The sequence below is a fragment of the Sorex araneus genome, chromosome 6, assembly GCF_027595985.1.
Source record: "Sorex araneus isolate mSorAra2 chromosome 6, mSorAra2.pri, whole genome shotgun sequence".
Taxonomy (NCBI): domain Eukaryota; kingdom Metazoa; phylum Chordata; class Mammalia; order Eulipotyphla; family Soricidae; genus Sorex; species Sorex araneus.
In genome coordinates, this window is record NC_073307.1 from 146,549,382 (window position 1) to 146,568,185 (window position 18,804).

Below are 18,804 nucleotides of genomic sequence, written 5' to 3' on the forward strand. Positions count from 1 at the left end.
GTCCAAGACCCCAGGGGTAGGGTGTGCCACATCCCTGCTCCCAGCCTCTGCCCCTTGGGTTCTTCTGAAAGTGAAGCCACTGCTGTCCCCAGCACTCGTCCACAGTACAATCTGCAAAAGGCCTTTCTCTTTTTCTTGTTCTTGTCCAGCTTTATTGAGCAATGGCCAACAAATATAATTTGTAAACTGTTGAGTCTGTAATATGAGCCTATGTATGTACATGGTAAAAAAAAACAATTCACCCCATCTAGTTAATTAGTTGGTTGCTCTGTTATTTCCCTCCACACACATTTTTTTTATTATTAAAGCACTGTGATTTACAAAGTTATTCATAGTTGAGTTCCAGATACACAATATTGCAGCACCAGTTCCCACCACCAGGGTCAACTTCCTTCTGCCAATGTTCCCAGGTTCCCTCCCATATCCCCCTTACCCCTCCTGCCTGCCCTCTTAATAGGCACATTTCTAAGTTTGGTTGTTAAAGTTTAGCTTTCCTGATTTCAGTGTTGTTGACTCTGTGGTTTGGATATTTGATTTTGTCAGTCCTAAACAAACCTTTGTCCCTGACTCCCCTCACCTGGTCCCTGTTGCTTCTCATCTGTCTCTTCTATGTTATTTTTGTGAAGATATTTCATTTCTACCATGTTAGCAAAATTCCTTCAAACAATTCAGGGTTCATAGCTGTAGTCGGTCTGAAGTTTTTGTTTGGTTTGGGGGCCATACTCATCATTGCTCAGAACTTAATCCAAGCTTTATTCTCAACTATCACACCTGGCGATACTTCTTGGGGTACCATTTGCAGTGCCAAAAGTTGAACTGGGATCAACTGCATGCAGGCCAGAGCCTTAGTTCCTGTGCCATCTCTCCAGCCTAGTCATCGTGTTTCACAGCCAATCCTCTGACCTCATTCATCTCAAAGCTGAAAGTTGGTACCCTTTTACCATACTCCCCATCTCCCCAAATTCCAGCCGTGACAATTGCTCTTCCATTTTTCTTTCTTTGGCTTTGACTTATTTTCAGATCCCACATAAATGCAATACCATGTGGTTTTTGTTTCTCTGGATTATCTCTGGATTACAAACATGCACAGTGCCCTCGTGTTCCATCCACATTGCCACACATGGCAGGATTCTTTTCCTGGATGAGGACAGTTACACTGTCTCAGTAAACTACACTTCTCGCTCCCACTCATCCAAGGACAGACACTGGGGTCATGTCCCCAAGTTGGCTGTGGCAGAAATGCTGACATTAACGGGAATGTACAGCTGTGTCTTTGAGATCTCGCTCTTTTCTGCCCATACACACCCCAAAGCAGCCCTATCAATAATCTTTTCCAGAAGCTCCATACAGCTTCCTGTAATGGCTGCCTCTACTTACATTACCACTGCTGGTACCCATGCTTCCCTCTCTCCACGTGCTCACCAGCCCCTCTCTCTTGACCTTTTGCAAAACAGCCACTGTCACAGGTGTGAGGCTAGAGGTCTTTGTAGGTTTGACCCACCTGGCCACAGCTGAGAAATCAGTCCCCAAGTTAAATGTAATCCCTTTCAAAATTATAATGATATTTGTCTAAAAACTAGAAAAAATGCCAAGACTTGTGCAGCACCAGAAAAGAACGCTGAAGAGCCAAAGTCCACCCTGAGAAAGAACCACAGAGTCAGAGGCATCACCCTTCCTGACTTCAAACTCTACCCTAAAGAGATAGGCATCAAACCAGAGCCGAATGAGCATAGAAACACACATGAGGCAGAATCAGCAACAGTATAGGTATGAGCCCAAATAGGCAATTCATGACAACAGAGAAGCCAAGAGTGTACGGGGGATAATGAGTGAGGGGGGAGAGGGCACTGAGGAGACTAGATAACCAGACCCCCTTACACTCCATTAACTAATCCATATTTTTTCCAGGACCTACCCAATAAGCCTATCCTTCCTCTGGCCACCAGACTTTCCTGCAGTCCATCCCCCCACCTTACTTCTCCTCCAGGCTTTGGTGCCAGCCATGAAGCAATGCCGGGACACTCTCCCTTCTGCAATAGTGGACGGTACTCCTGCCCAGGTTCTGGCTGCTGCCCCTCTTCCTTTCCTTCCCCTTCCTCTCCCCTGACCTCTCTCCTGGCTGCCACTCACTGTCTTCCTTTTGCTTTTTAAAACATCCTTTAGGTTGTGGTTTCCCCAAGTTCAGAGACCTGAGAAGGACATGGAAATTGCTCACTGCCACTTCCTAGATTTCAGATCCAGTCTGAGATGGCAATGTTGAGGAGTTCTGTCTGTCTGGGATCACTTTCTCCATATCTTCCTCATCTCTCTTTGCATGGACCCTGTCTTTCAGGAAGCTGGTCAGCTTCAACCAGTGCTCTGCATCAACCACAGAGGCCCCACCGCCTTCCAGTCAAGGTCTAAATCCTCAGCCTTGTCTGGAACCTGCCCTTCACCAACCATGACAGACAGGCAGGAGGTTCCTCTCACAGGACTCCAGTCAAGGGTATGAGATTGGGCCCCTCCATTGGTGACGTGCATCTGTCTCCACCTGGAGGAGTCAGACTTCCTCCTGCAGACAGTCATTGAAGGACGCTTATTGGCTCAAAAGGAGAAGCCGAATATATCATGGACTGTGACAGTGGACTTTGAAGCAAACAGATGTAAGTTCACATCTTGATTCTGCTATATGCTCGTTGAGTGACCTTCTGCCAGTTGCTTCAATGCTCCGAATGTGACTTTCCTTTTCTGTGACACGTGGCCAATCAAGGGGACTTCGGGGGATAGGTAGAAGCAGGATGTGTGATTTGCTGTTGTCATGATACAGGAAGCATCCTTAGCATGGGGCCTGCATGTAGCCACTGCTCCTAGGAATCCCTCAGAGCCTCTGAGTTAGAGGGTCGTGAAACTGTTCAAAGTGGAGATAACGGGAAAACCAAAGCCATAAGTCCCAGGAGATCTAGAGAGGCTCATAGAACTGCTTATAGTTTGACCATTAAGGTTCATTCCCTTAGATTAGACATTGTCCAGCAGAGAAACGTGAAACATGACAGTCCTATCAGTCATTTTTACTTTAGTATAAATTAGATAGAACAATCGTTTTCTCCATGACAGTTGACTGATGATAGAAGATACCTGATGAAGGGGAGAAGGGCTTGGGGAGGGAAAGGGGCAGGGCTCTGAGATGAACTTCTTTCATCTTAGTTTGGCCAAGAAGTAGCCTCCATGACAACCTAAGAGGAGAGGAAAAGAGCAGCAAAATGCGCCTTCCTTTATGCATTTCAACATCCAGCTCTGGAACTAATTAATGTAGACGAAGCGCCAGATGGATGAGGCTCAGGGCCCTCACTCCCAAGTGTCCAAGCCACTGGGAGACCAACCTATAAACTGTGGGCTTATGGCCACGGGGATGACTGTAGGTGCCCAAATTTTGCGTGACCCTCCCCATCAGCTCCACCCAGACCTTTCCCTCAGAGCCACCTCTTGCCCTGGAAAGACTCTGCTAATATAATGCCCATCTCACAGACAGCAAAACATACCCTGCCCACCCCATCCCCAACAAATTTGAGCAACCTCTTTGGGAAGCATCAGAATCAGGACTAGAACAGCAACTGACTCCCCAGCTGGGCTCCTTCTCCCCACATAGACACGTACCTTGGGGTTGGTTCCAAACATTCTTCAACCGCTCAGCCTCCACGTTTGGTCAGCTTGCTCCCATCACTCTGGCTACTTTCAAGATGAGACTGCAACGTGCAAAGCTTCTCAATATCTGTGGTCTCTAGAAGGCCCAGCTGCCTCCCAGTGGTCGGGCAAGAGGCCAGGTTCATGGCTTGGCCTTTCTGGGCCTGACCCCTCTATCTTCTCAGCCTGGGCAGGGCTGACGGGATCAGCAGGTGGGAGAGCAGGATTGGCAAAGGCTGCCTAAAAGAGACAGTGCAGGGCGCAAGGTGCTTGCCTGGCATGCAGCCTGCTTTGGTTCTATCCCCAGGGCTGCACAGCCTCCTGAATAGCTGGGGGGTGACCCCAAAGCACTGAACTGCAAGTATCCCCTGAGCACCGCTGGTATGACACAAACCCCATCACCATCACCCCGAGAAAAAGATAAAGAGAAACCAGAGGGGGCAGGCTGGGGTCCGCATCCAGGGAGGTCAAGATTCTGCAATGGACGTAGCCTCCTCCCCTGCTCATGATGGCAATGGAGCACCAAGCCCTCGGTCCTCCAGGATATTTTTGGCCCCCGTTTTCTTGGCCTCCTCCAAGCTGGTGTCTCACTGCCCGTGAACAGAAGATGCTGGAACCCAGAGAGCAAAAATTGTTGACAAGACCGAGAAAGAGGGAGCCTCACCCCCCCACAAACACACACCTGCTCTCTGCCACCTGATAGACCTCCGGAGCATAGCCCTCCCCCTGAACCAGAGCCAAACCCAGCTCTGCCACACACGAGTGGTGCGAGCTTGGGTGCACACTTTTCTGAGCCCCTCTTTAAAATGGAGTGGGATTGGGATGTGGCTCAGTGGGGGAAGTACATGCCTCAGGTGTGTGAGGGCCCAGGTTTGATCCCTGGCATGGTGAAGAGGTGGGTGTGTATGAGAAAGAAAGAAAGAGAGAGAGAGAGAATGCAGATCTAAGATTCTGCCTCTATTGGGGTCACACAACACCCAGGTTTGTGTTGAGCTCACTGCAGGTGAATTAAAATCTCAACGGGAATGTAAGTGGAGGGAGGAAAGTTCAGGATGTCCCTAGAGGCTGTCACAGGGCTCAGTCAGGTTTCAGAGGGCAGTCACATGGGTGTCAGGGTGGATTCTCTACTCGATAGCTGTGTGGCTGACCATATGTTTAGTTCAGATAGATGTCTTTGAGACGAAAGTCTCGGCAATCAAACTCTTAATGCCAGGCACTTATAATACAATCACCAAAAGCTCATTGTCAGGCACTTGTAAGATCATATCCTTATTATCATCATCGCTCCTGTACGGCACTGCAGTTTAGATAGGAGCAGGGACTGCACTAGGTCAGCGCCAAGTGCGGGAGGGAGAGTGAGGGGGCAGTGTATGCCACCCCGGAGGCCTCACTTTCCAGAAGGACCTTCCCCAAGGACCGATTTACCACCAAGGGCCTGCAACACCATTAGCACCTCTTCCTGTGGTGTGAACCTTTGCTTCTCCACATTCTCAATTTGCAGAGTGGACCCCCCCCTCCCTCCTCCTCCACCCACACACATACCCCAATGCGGTGGTGATGTGCTAATTCCCAAACACCTTCCTGTAAATGATCTCTAGCCAGCAAGCCTGGGGCCCGTAAAAGGAGGAAAAAAGGAGAAGCCAGGGAGGTACTAAGAGAACCCAAAAAAGAGGCAATGAGATGGTCCAAGGCCAAAGATAGATGATACCACCATGGTTGCCATGGGCACACTTGTGTCCCCAGTTCTCTTCATTTTGGGTTTCAGGGTCAGGCTTTGGACTGTTTTTTTTTTTTGGAAGGGGGGGAGTTCATTAATTTTCTTCCACACCTGGCAGTGCTTCAGGGCTTATTCTGGACTTGGGGATCACTCCTAGTGGACCAGTAGACCATCTGGAGTACTGGGCATTGAATCTAGGTTGGCTAAGTACAAGGCAAAATGCCTTACCCACTGGACTCTCTTGAGCCCCTGGGCAAGTCCCTTGGAGAATGCTCATCAGGAGACACCGTCACACCCCAGAGAGGTGCTGGGGGGGATAGATCGGGGCAGGGAGAGACAAATCCCTGCTGGAGGGATGGAATGGGATCTTCCAGGATGCAGGAAGCCCACATGGATGTATGGGTTCAATGAGAGGAAGGCTTTGCAGGTGACTCTGAGCAAAGGTGATGGGGTTGGGGGTGCAGGTGGGGTGCTCAGTTGTGTATGCTTTGGCACCCCCTTCACCTAGAGAGCAGGACCTCACAGGGGTTGGCAAACTCCCCTCCTCACCAGACGAGGGGTGACTCAGGTGGACTAGAGGTGATCCAGGGCAGGAGCATGCTCTGGAAATGAGCCCCCGGCCCTGCCCCCTCAATCCAGCCTGAGCCAGGCCCAGTGTTGCCTGATCTTTGCTCTTTTCAAATATTTATCTGAAATATCCAGAGGTCACAGCATCACAGAAACGCACTTCAAATTCTTGAAACTTGCGGCTCAGCCAGACTCCGTCTGAGGACCTCTGGTTTGGCCTCTGGCCAATTCATCTGGGAACTGCGAAGTCCAGCACTCTCCTCCATCCTCTCTGGGCCTTTTGGAGAGGACCACCATCCCCCCCACCCCCGCCCCCACCACCATCCCCCCCACCCCCACCCCCCACCCCATCCCCCATACACACACCCTCGCAGGCGAATCTCTGACCCCTGCTCCTACTCCAAAGAGATTGGCTGCTGGTCAGAGCCAATCAGACCACAGAAGCGAGGAGGTGGGCGGGAGCTGGCTCCCAAGGAGAAAGTAGGCGAGTGATCAAACCTCATCAGCAGAAAGTGCAAGGGATTGACGGATTTTAATTACATCTCATTCTAATCCTTAACATTTATCTTTTTTGAAAAAAAAATAGTGACGGGGGCGGGCGCGAGGGCGGGGCCGGAGTGTGCTCAGCCCCGGCATTGCTGTGTGTTTAATTAGAAGTTTTCTCCCCCTTGATCACCGAAAGTCAAATTCATTTACTCTGCTCGAATTGACGGTTTAATTGGATTCTGGCTTTTCCTCCTCCCGCCTTCTCCCCCATCCCTCTGCCTTCTGGAAGGGCATCCCTTCTCCATCAGGGAGCCGGCCTCTGCGGCAGGTTAGGAGGACCCGGGCAGGGCTCCCAGATGCCACGGGGCCTGCGCGGCCGCGGCGGGCACTCAGGAATGGTACTATTGAGGCCGCCGTGTTTTGGGGGCCTTGTGATGATGTCTGATGGGCTGGAGCATGGCCAGAGACCCAGGTGAGCTTCTCCCTGCACACGGGCCACAGCCTGCCCGCAGAGCCTCTCCGCACCTCCCAGCTGGCCCAACACACCCCTAAACCCAAGTCGTTTAGATTAGCGTGGCCCACTAGGTTTGCTACTTGGATTCTGGAAGAAAAGGAGCGGGCAGCAGCAATTAGAAGCTAAGCCAGCTCTATCTGGGGGACGTGGCAAAGGCACAAAACTGCATTCTTGTTCAAGGAAATGAGCTTTCTTTCCCAGACAACAACAACAACAGTAATAATAATAATAATAATAATAATAAACAACTAGCTTCTCACTGATTGCCTGCTAGGGGATGGAATGGTCTGGAAGGCCAGAGGTTCCTATATTCCTATAGTACTGGGAAGCAGAGAGAGGAGAAAGTGCAGACACGGGTGCAAAATGAGCCCCTTCTGCAGAGACACAGCCTGGCAACCATGAGGCAGAGGCGAGAGTTTATGGAGAGTTTATGTTCAAGCTCTGCGCCTCTGAGCCTCTGATTCCCACCTCCCGTGGAACGAGTGTTAGTTCTGGTTACTCAAGCACGGGCAGTGCTCGACACAGTAACCCCTTTTAGGGTTTGACCTGGAAGCAGACTAACCTCTCTCAGCCTGCGGCTTCTCCATCTGTAAAGCGGGGACAGTCCAGGACCGTCCTCTCTCCTGGCAAACAAGCGTGTTCATTCCCATTTACAGAGGCGCATCTGGCTGCGCGCAGGCTCCAGGTTGCGATCATTATTCTAGTAACTTTCTGCGCGTGGATGAGTGGATTTAACTTCTCTCCAGGCCTCAGTTCTCTCAGCTGTAAAAAGATTAAGCTAAAAGATTAAAAAATTGGGCTCAGAGAGATAGTACAGGGAGGCAAGATACTTGCTTTGCACAGAGCTGACCCTAGTTTGACCGACCCCAGTTTAATCCCTCACTCTGCATATCTGCATATGGTCCCTTGAATGCTGCCAGGAGTGATCCCTGAGTGCCCTGAGCCCACAGCCCCTCTAGGTATGTCCCCCAAACAAATAAATTTTTTCAAAAATTTAGATCACACCATCTGTATTGTCTGCCTTGCAGGGTGCTTGTGATAATGAAATTAGATCATACTGATAAAAAATTATTTGGCTTCAGGTATCCCAGAAGTGCCAGGTGTTAGTAACACCCCATTCAAAGATAATTGGTGATGAAGAAAAAAAAGGAATCTATTTTATTCTACTTTGCCCATGCAAACTGGGCCATCGGAACCTCAATCAGAGATGAGAACAGGTTCTCTTTTCAGAAGTCTACCAGCTAGTGAGTAAGGAAGGGGTGATAGGAAGGGGTTGTTACTATTTTATAACTACTAGTTGACATCTGGACTTAGAAACTGACCAGCCACCCTACTGGCACCCCCAAGGAAGTAACAGTTGTCACTTCACGCCTCCCATGGGAACCACAAAGCCAAAAACTCCAGGCTTGCGCAGAATTGAAACTCAAAAATATATCATCACCAATTGGTCAGAAATGCATGGGATTGGGAGAGGAATGAGAAGACGTCAAGGCTATGCAGCGAGTGAAGTCTGTCCTGAGGGAGCATAGTTTCACCAACACAGGAGGAAGAAGGCAGAATTGCTTTAGAAAAAAAGGGCAGTGATTGCCTGCAAAACATACTCTGACCATATGATCCTATAGCAGTGCTCCTTGGTCTTTACCCTAACATGTTGAAAAATTGTTTCAACGCAAAACCCTGCCCATACAGATCATTTTCTCAGTACAAATAGCCATAGAGTTTTATTCATAATGCCCCAAACTTGGAAGCAATCAAGATGTCCTGCTGTCAGGGAATGGATAAACTGTGGAACACTGTAGCGATGAAATATTATTTAGTCCTGAAAAGGAAATGAGTTCTGAGTGCCTCTTCCTGAGTGAAGGGAGCCAATTTGAAAAGACTACCCAATATAAGATTCCGAGCCCGAGGAATTCTGGAAAGGACAAAGCCAGAGAGATGGCCAGAAGTGTGGGTAGACGATAGGGCTTAGGTGGAGGAGGAACTTTTGATGAAAATCCTTCTTGTGCTACTGCAGCAATGGATACATGATATCGTACATTTCTCCAAAACTGTATGATGTCCAACACCAAGAGTGAAACATAATACCAGCTGAGGACTTGAGGGGATTCAGATGAATCAACAGAGATCCATCAGTCGTCACAGAAGTACCAGTTCTTCATCCACTTCATCACTGGTGGTGATACGAATGATGGGGTAAGCTGTGTAGGTAAGAGAGCAGGAAGGGGACCCATCAGAAATCTCTACCTACCCCTCAATTTTGTGGTGAACCCAAAACTTTCCTAACAAATGAAGATTATTGAAAACATGACCCAGGGAAATGGAGACGAATTATAGATTCGAAGAGACTTAGATTAAGCAGCCTCGCTTGGACCCTACTTCAAGCAAATCGTGAAATAAATATAAGTATGACAGGGGAGGCAACCAGAATTGAAAAGTCACTGGAAATTTTCACAGATTTTCTGTTCCTTTTTAATTGGGTCAAGGTTTTGAGGTTATGTTAAAAAATTTGAGAAGAGCATCCTGAGATGAATCTGGGGAGTGTGTGTTGACCCGGGTTTGTTTCAAAGCAATACTAATGTGTGGGTGGATGAAATGAAAAGTCGATCCAGGGACGACACCATTGCAGCCAAGCACCAGCCAGATGGACTCTTGTTTCCCTCTTCTTTGACCTTGGTGTATGTTTAAGTTTTTCCATAAGAAAACGCCGAAGGAAAAATTACTTTAGCTAAGAACTCTCTGGGATTGCGTGTAACACAATGGTATCAGGGTTTTTTCAAAGAAGCTGGAGGGACCTGGGTTCATCCTCCTGAGGCCATTGGATCTCCATTTGAGTCTTTCATAAATCTGTTCCTTTGGTTGCCCATGCTATAATTTCCATGATAGTATAAGGGGTGCCATATAATGATTTAGATATAAAATTTGGCTATCCTAATTTCTTTGTTTCTGATACCCTCCAAGACAAACTGGGAGAGTCAGGAAAGACTGCCAGGAGGAAGTCATTCAAGAGGAGGAACAAAGAGTTTGCAGACAAAGCCAAGATTCATATTTGTGCACATCTGACTTGGGACAGTGACAAGCAGGTGAATGTGTATGTGTATGTGTGTGCGTGTGTATTGGAGGGTGGAAGGTGCACAAAGCTTTAAACTTAATCAGAGCCTTGAAGATCAAAGTATGATTTCCTCAAAATACACACTGCACAGTTTAGCAGCTTCACCATAACCTCAGGAGAGAACCAAGCATTATCCTATATGTAGTGGGCTGGTAGTGTTATGCAGGCTGGAGCACATGCTTTGTATGTAGGAGACCTGGGTTCTATCCCCTGCACCAGAGGGTCCCCACAGAAACACCACGAGTGCTCCTGAGCACCCCCTAACCCAGGAGCAGTTCCTAAACATTGCCAGGTGTGGACTAAAAACCAAACCAATCAATCAACAACAACAAACCTGTGAACTGGCAACAGAATAAACACATAATTCATATTGAACATAAGAAGGATGTAAGGACTGTGAAAGTCAAGGTCAGCTGAGCTAGTGAGGGTGAGCTAGTGTTTGGGAAGGTCCTGAGCCCCAGTCTCCACCTCCTTTCCCCCACAGAGCTCACCACCATCTCACTCACTACCTGAATAGTTCATTTATTGGGGTCTTCCTTCCTCCACCCCATGGGGGCAGGAGTTTGTCACTTGAGGTCACTGATGTTCATCATGGTGAAAGCGCCATTAGAGTGTTTTGAAGAGTGTACCCAGCTGTGTGCCTGCATTCTGCTCAACCCTGGGGACCCTGGGGACATAGGGAATTGGAGCAGTTGAGGAAATCCTGGGATGACCTTGTCAGGCACATGCCAGATTCGTCCCATTTGGCCCCTCTACCACCCAGAGGGTGAACCCTTGCTTTATCTTGTGATTGAAGAGAGAGAGCTGGGGAACTGGGAGGGCAGGGTCCTGAGTGCTCAGCACCAACGCAGAATCAAAGCTCTCACCTCCCCATCCTCTTCCCCTTGTAGGGGAGTCAACCCCAGCTCTGCACACTCAGGGCCATCCTGATGAACGGCCCTCGGGTACCACCTCTCCTGGTCAGAAAGGTCTTTGGAGGCTCACCTATCACTCAGAACAACAGCAACATCCCAGAAGGCTGACGTTATCTGTCCCCCGCCCACCCACCTTACCCCTACCAAACACCTGCAACCTCAAATATTAGTCCTGCCCCAGGGCATTTCCACATTTTATCCCTTCAGCTGGGAATTGTCAGTTCCTGGTAATTTCTGGCTGGCCTCATCTCAAGATCTAGCAGCTTGCCCAGGAACACCGGGAGAGAACTCCCATGCCCAGCCCACCCCCATAAGCTTTTTTTGCCCACTATATCTTTTCTGCCCTCTCCCTGCCTGCTGTTTCACACTTGGCATCAGCCTATAACCATAGTCAATTGTTCCTTTGTGGGGCAAGAGCATTAGCACTGTTTTGTTGACTCCTGTGTTTCAGCACCTCGGACAGCGCCAAGTCTCTTTGGCGCTCTTCACTCTTAGTCACTGGCTGCTGAGTGACTCAGCTGGACTGTCAGTGGGCGCAGCATCGAAATTCTTGGGGGAGAGTATGGATGGTGCCTCGGCTTCCCACCTACCTGGCACACAGCAGATGAGAGGCTTAGACCCCCAATCTGGAAAACCACTCGTGACCTGGGGAAAGGTACAGAGGCCCTGGAAGGGCCGTGGACAGCTCCCCACTCCACTGGCTACTTCCGGAGTCCACCTCGACCTTTGGCAAGCAGCCAGCCAGATTGGGAATCTGCCGATAAGAGCTGAATGTTTTTAGAAGATGTAAGAACTGCAAGAAAGCACAGAAAGCAGAAACAAACCATCACCTCCTGTACAGAGTGTCTTCCCCCTGTTTTGACACAAGGAAACAGAATATAATCGTGATGCCAGGTCATGTGGTCAGTTTGGGGCGTGGCCAGGCTTATCCCTTTCTCTTACCTGCCCTGATCCCTGTATTTGGAAGTCGGGACTCCAGTGTGAGGTCCAGCCCTCAGTGGCTCAAAGAGATGGACGCCCTGTGGCCAAGGGTTGAAACAGGGGTGTCAGGTACCACCCAATGTAGCTTACCACCAGTCTCCATGCAGAAGAAGGGCATCAGGTGACCACGTCAGGGTGTTGGAAAAGACTGCCAGGAGCTTCTAAGCTCCAGGAGGCATGGAGATACCAGGAGTCCTCATCAAGGAAACAGTGAGACTCTGGGGAATCCTCTCCTCCCCCTCCCCCTAACAAAAGGTCCTGGAGTCCAGGCCTGGGCCAGCAACAGCACATGCAGTGGAAAGAATAACCCCCCAGAGCACCTCTGGGTGAACTGCAGCTGATTTGTGGGAGAGTGGGGCCCTGGAGGCTCACAAGGACCAGCTGCCTGACTGTGCCAGCTCAGGAAGGATCTGCCACCTCCCCCATTTCTCACACCTTCCCCCCCCCCTCAGGGATGGGGCTCAGGTCCTCATAGTCCCATGATCTTCCAAACATGCTTGGACGGGGAGTGGGGAGAACCAAAGCAAGCCTGTAACCCACCTTCAAACTCCCAACACCCATCCCCCACCTGACTCCTCCCCTCACTCTTCCTTCCCAGCCAGGCCCCCAGAGGATCAAATCTCTGGACTTCCAAACCTCTGGTCCTTTCTACACTGACTTCTGCCTTCCACCAGTGGGTCATCTGTCCCCTGTGGCAGCCTAACTGCCCTATAAAAAGGAGAGAAAATGCTAGAGAAGGAAGATTAATATTTCAAAGATGAAAACCATCTGGCCAGAGAATTTTTTTACCTTTCTTCTCACAATCGATTCATCTCTGCCTGCCTTAGACCATCAATTCTACGAGGTCAGGAGTGCTGTCTGACTTGAATCTTAGTCCTGTACAAGGGTTCGAGATATGACCCAACCTGCAGAGGAGAAGGAAGATGAGATAAATGAAGAAATGGACATCGCCTCCCTTGGGCTCAGAAAAGATATTGAGGACTAATTTCACCATCACTGAGTCATCTCAGGTAAGCCTGGTCCTCAGGCTGAGATCTCTGGCGCCTCCTCAGGATAGGGGGCAAGCTGAGTCCCCACCCTGCTGAGAGGCCCATCACCCACCCACACCTGACATCCTCCGGCATCTCCACAGCCCTGCAACTCATCTCTTAGAGATACCAAGTTGCTGAGTCATTCCAGTTCCACAGTCCCTGGAGCACGAGGCCACATGACACCTCCAAATGTCACAGTATCGACAGCCCAGTAGGAGTGCAGCAAATTAGATCGAAAAGTCGCGTGGAAACCCAGTAAGCTCAGTGAGTGAAAATAGTAGCACAGTAAGCTCATCCAGCACCAACCAGCTCTGTAAATCCTCAGATAATGACGTTAGCAACACCATTGTGAGACAAAGGTCAAAACAAGCAATATAAAGTAAGTTTTCTTGTGCCTGCCAGTGGGCGGGTTTGGGGTTAGGTGGAAAACTGGGACATTGGTGGAGGGAGGGTCACACCAGTGGTAGGATTGGTGTTGGACATTTTGTAGCTGAAATGGCTGTATTGTGAACAACTTTGCAAATTACAGTTTTTAATAAAATAAAGAATAAAAAGGGTGTTGAAACCAGAAACATGAGGGGGTTCAGGCCAGTCTTCAGTGGCCAGGCTGGGGTCTGAGATGGCAGTTGTGTAAATCCTTTTTCCCAGGTTTGAAAGGTCTAACAAAGTCAGTTCCCACCCTTGCCTGCTTTGATTGATTTGTCCACACTCTCAAGATTTCAGTCTCTTTGATTTTGCCCAGTATCCCAACATATATCTAGGGACTCAGAACCTGATATTACCCACCCCACCCACCCCCGTTCCCAGCAACCCTCCCTCCCCACTCCAGAGCACACATCCAGTATGACCAATCTCCACTCAGCACTCAGGGAGCACATGGAGGGCGGTGTCTCAACATCCATTCATTCCTCAAGAGACACTCAGAGTCCCTCTTAGAACCAAGCTTGGCCAGTGAACTTGGGTCCAGGACACTTTCTTCCTGGTTCAGAAGCATCCTAAATTGAGGAAGAGGGAGATAAAAAGAAGTAGGAGAAGAATCCCTGAAGGTCTGAAGAATCCAATTCCCCATCGGGGGCTGCCCTGGGTGCCCCTTCCCTCCAGGTGGAGAATTGGACTATGTTCCCCCAACATACACTATATCCGCCAAGTGGGGAAGCAAACTCACCACCATCTGCCTGGAGTTTGTAGCCCCATTTGCTACCCCAAAGCCTCCTGTGTGGGAGTATCTATGGTCACCCTCAAGGCTAGTAGCAAAGTGGAAAGCTTCTGTTCCATCTTCCCTGTACTCTTCACCTCAGTGCTCCCCGCAGTCCCTCCAGTGAGAGCCAAGGCTGTGCTCATTTCTCAGGATTGGACGGAGATTCAGACTGGTAGCAATGAGTGGCTGCAGCCAGGGTTGCGGTTTGTCCCTGCATTCCAGTGGGACCGACGCTCTGCCCTGCCTTAGGTCTTGCCCTGTGACTTGCTCTGACCAAGAAGCTGGGAAAGAGCCTGCAGGGACTCTGAGAAGTGCTTGCACACTGGGGAGGGGGGGGCTCTCTTGTTGCCTTGGAAGCCACCCTGGGAACAAGCCTGGGGGAGCCTGCTGAAGAGAACCTCGTGTTCCAGGCATCCCAGTTAAAGTCAAATTAACCAGCCAGCTCCCCGCACATCCAGCAATCGAGGAGACCAGGGCGAGCCCAGCCAAGATCAGCCAAGTGCTGATCCCAGCTGAAATTGCCAATTTCCACATCCTCCCAGCCCCACCTCCCCACTCACTGGCTGAGCAAATGCTGTTGCACTGAGAGAAGACGTGAAATAACTGGGCCAAGGCCACACAGCGGGATTTACCCCGAGATCTGAACCCAGGCTGCAGAGCACATGCGTGTAGCCACTAGAGCTTTAGTGCTTACAAAGTCCTAAAGAGGCCACAAGCCAGCTCAGAGGTACCACAGAGCCTCCCAAGGTCACATAGCCCATCAGACCCAGAGGAGAGCACCATACCCAGGTCTTTTGGCTACTCTGTGGCCAACCCTCCCTGGAGGCTGGAGCGGCCGAGTCCGGGGCACATGTCTATGAAGCTAGCGCTGGCCCGGCCTTCTGCCTCCCGCCAGTAGATCCTCAGACAGAACAGGTGGCTCATCAGCAGACGAGCTGTTACTCCCCTACCCTCACCTCCCTGCCCAGGTGGAGCCGCCGGTTGTCCTGGAGACAGCGGGCGAGGGGAGACGAGGGCAGCGGAGGCCACAGCGGGCATCAGGCAGACTGTGGGCATGGAGGAAAACTTCCCACACCAACTCTGCCCTTACAGCGGGCTGCGGGAAGAGTGTCAGTGCAAGTGCTTGCTGGACAGCCAGATCTCAGGAAGCCGTGGGGGCTCGTCCGTGAGCCCACCTCAGGTGAAGTTATAGGGAACGGAGAGAGAAAGGACTCTGCATACCCCTTCTGCAGTCTCCAGAGGGTCCAGCTGAAGCCCCTCCCAGACTCAGCAAATGGGACCAGTGACTTCAGAGCAAGGATCTAGAAGGGGAGGCTGCTTCCCAGGGGTGAGGCACCCAGTTCCTCCCCATAAAGGACTAAAAGCGGGGAGGATGAGGCAGCTACAGCACTGGGAAGGAAGATGCTGGGAGAAACTTCAGAGCTAAGCTGGGGACCCACCCCCACCTAGGAGAGGCGTTTCCATGCTGAGTCCCAGCTCATCAGAGAAGAAGACCAGGTGGCTCAGCAGATCACCTGGCCCAGGACCGTTCCTTGCAGCTCTGATCCGGATGTAGCCCCATTGCTCTGGGCCAGCGCCGGTGCTGCTCTCATGCTTGGCTCACATTTTCATTGTGACAGGGATTTGATTCTTTTGAATAAAAAACACACACACTTAGGATGAAATTCCAGAGGCACAAATGATTAGATCAAGGGAAACAAATTTCTTCCCTTCCCTGCTTGCCTAATATCAGGCTCCCTTTCCCCAAGGGTAGTCACTGCTCCCTGATCCAGGGATTCAGTGACCCAGGGCAGCTTAGAGCTTTCCACACAAAATTTCACATGGATTTTACATAACCTTTTCTAGTGAATATAAAGAGTAGCCTTCTTGCATACTGCTCCTGTCCTTGTAGCCTGTCTTTCCTGCATCAAGGCATGAAGAGCAACTGTTTCCCTTTTCATAACTGCATAGTATTCCACCCCCTGCATTATTCTTTTTCCATCATGGGTTTGTCAACGTTCTTCTTATCAGCTCTCCTGCTGCTTCCCATCAGACAAATTCTGCAATCACACAAACCCCAGGAAGTCCAATCTCTAGGTCAACGAAAGTGTTTGTAATTTTAAGAGGTTATGCCAAATGACTCACCCTCATCATTTCAGTATGCCTGAGAGAACCTAGTTCTCATTCCATTTTCCATTAGATGAATTATTACATTGTGTAGCCTGGCTCAATCGGACAGCTAAGAATAGCACCTGCCTACTTTGAATCCGCATTTAATTTTGCACATGAGCAAATGAGCGGCTGCAGAGATTCTCTTAAGTCCATGGTCACTCCTTTCCTTCACACTGCCCAGTCTCCCCTGCCCCTACATTTCTTTCTGGGTGGTTTCTTATTCATTTGTAGGAGGTTCTTTATGTAAGAAATGCACCCTCTGCCTGAAATAGACACTTTCACTTTTTCCCCCTTTTTATATCTGACTCTGTTTACCATGTGGTTATTGCCCTCCATATAGGAAGCTAAATGAGGGCTGGAAGGATAGTATAGAGGGAGAGGGTAGTCCGGAGCACAGGGCACCTGTCTTGTGCTGACCCAGGTACGATGCTCAGCACTGCCCACAACCTCCCCTGTCCCAATCACTACCAGGAGTGATCTCTGGGCACAGAGCCCTGGGCACTGCTGGGTACACATCTGTCCTCATCCCGGGGTGAGGGGGAATTAAATGAGAATATAGTTGCCTATTGGGTTTGACGGTATTTCTGGGCTGAGGGTGATGGCACCTCTGGGTGCTCAGCCCTAGAGAGCCCCACGTGCAAGCCCTCCCCTGCTCAGATGCCCTGAGTCCGCCTCTTCCCTCCCTGTTCTAACCCTCCATGCAGGCGCACCTGTGACCAGTCTGTAGGCACGGCTGGACAGCTGCCCGGCTCATCCCTGTGCCAACACCTGTGCCCACCTCTCCGCTCTGCCCTCTGCCCCTCACTGTTTGGTTCTTGCCGTTCCTCCCAGCCTCTCTGCCAGCTCAGCTCTTTTCAGCCTGCAGCCAGCCTTCCCGTCCTGGTACCCCACTCACCATTTGGACCCAAGTCTACTCCCTCCCTCTGTATAGCATCGGTCCAACCCCCGGGTCCTTCGAGAATGCAAGGCCCTTCCTGGGGTCTCTAGATCCTGGACACAGGCAGCATCGGTTAGAGGGAGGGTCCGTGGCCAGCAGGGTGGGTGGTGCCTGGTGGCGGGGGGGCAGGGAAGGCAGGAAGTAATGGCACCCCTACCCCCCACAGAACCAACTTGGCTTCCTCCTCCCACACAGGAACTTAGCAGCATTTCTATCTTTATTAATCAAACAACAAATTTAATTAATTACCTCAAATTGCTCTAATTGAATCTAGAACAGGAGCATGGACAAAATCCTGAGAAGTAATGAACCCAGGCCTTGCCGGCATCTGCCGCGGAACTGATCTTTCATTTCAATTTGGGAGCAGAACGAGTGTGACTGCAGCCCCACCCCACCGCAGCCCCCTGGCAGGCTGCTCCCGGGCAGCCCTCGAGACCAGGGCTCTCTGTGCATTCTCAGCAGGGATGTGCTTTCTGCCTCGATGTACCTTCCCAGAAAAATGGGTACAGGCCGGCCCACAAATCCTCTCTGAGGGCTGAGCCAGCAGGAGCCAAAGAGGGCAGAGAAACCGACCCTGGAGGCCTGTCCAGGAGCCCCGGAGCCGAGTTCAGGGAGCCAGGGGCCACCGCATCTTCCTGCCTTCATCCCCCAGTGACCTTAGCCAGGAGAGCCCCCTCTGCCCTCTCCCAGCTGTTCCACCCCTGCCTTCAGGGCCATCTCCCAGGAGCGGCCCCTACTCCAGACAGGGGCATTGCAGGCTGGAGATGTTTGCCCTGCAGTTGCTAGCCTCCAGACTAGCCTTGGGCCGGCCCTAGTCTTTCATTCTCTGATCCACCGAGGATTCTGTATCCTTACCGTGTCTGGGGTCTTCTCCGCAGGCTCCAGCTCTCTACCAGCATCCCTCATCGTGCCACACACCACGCAAACACCCACGACCTGGAGCCTCGAGTCCAAACACCTCTTTCTGACCCACAAGAGCCTCTGAGTTGGGTACCACTTGGCTCTGGAAGCTTCCACGAAACCCTCGTGCCCCCACCTTGATTTCTCTTGTGTCCTGTGGACATAGCAATTGCTCTCCTTTGAGGGACACTAGGAGGAGAAACACGAGAGGGCTGGCATCACAGCAGCCCTCAGGGAACATGTGTGCTCACCCCAGCCGTACCTCCTACCTCCCCAGCCCTGCCCCCCGACTGCTGGGCTTCACATATGCTCTCAACCCTGAGAACTTACACTTCTCTGTTTCTGGGGGCCTGTGTGCTCCGAGAGGGGGACCTGCCGTTTCCTCTCCAGACAGGGGGTACAACAAGGGAAGCCCTATCCCTGAGCTGGGATGTTTTTGGGGGTGTTGGAGCAGAGAGGGGGTGCAGGGAGGGGTCCCCGGGAGCTGGGCCTTTGGGGGACTCTGCGCCCAGCATGGCTGGGCTGCCAGGTCGAGGGTGCGAGCCTGCAGCTCAGGCAGAACGAGCAGATGTCTCAGCCTCGCCCGTTCCCTGGCAGACCTCGGCTTTTATAAATAGTTGTACTTGCTGCGAGCCGGAG

General features: G+C 50.9%; 1 long non-coding RNA gene across 2 annotated transcripts; it reads right to left on the bottom strand.

The window, feature by feature from the left end:
- Window positions 1-206: 206 nt before the first annotated feature.
- LOC129405496 (uncharacterized) lies at window positions 207-18,326 on the bottom strand. 2 transcript variants are annotated; one of them, XR_008630615.1, is made up of 7 exons: window positions 18,121-18,326; window positions 12,738-12,853; window positions 11,910-11,986; window positions 11,558-11,760; window positions 7,507-7,722; window positions 3,634-3,900; window positions 207-3,212 (listed from the first exon to the last, which is right to left on the bottom strand). It is a non-coding gene; the product is annotated as an uncharacterized LOC129405496 (long non-coding RNA). The 2 variants fall into 2 exon arrangements; XR_008630614.1 differs by having other exon boundaries at window positions 3,634-4,270.
- Window positions 18,327-18,804: the final 478 nt, after the last annotated feature.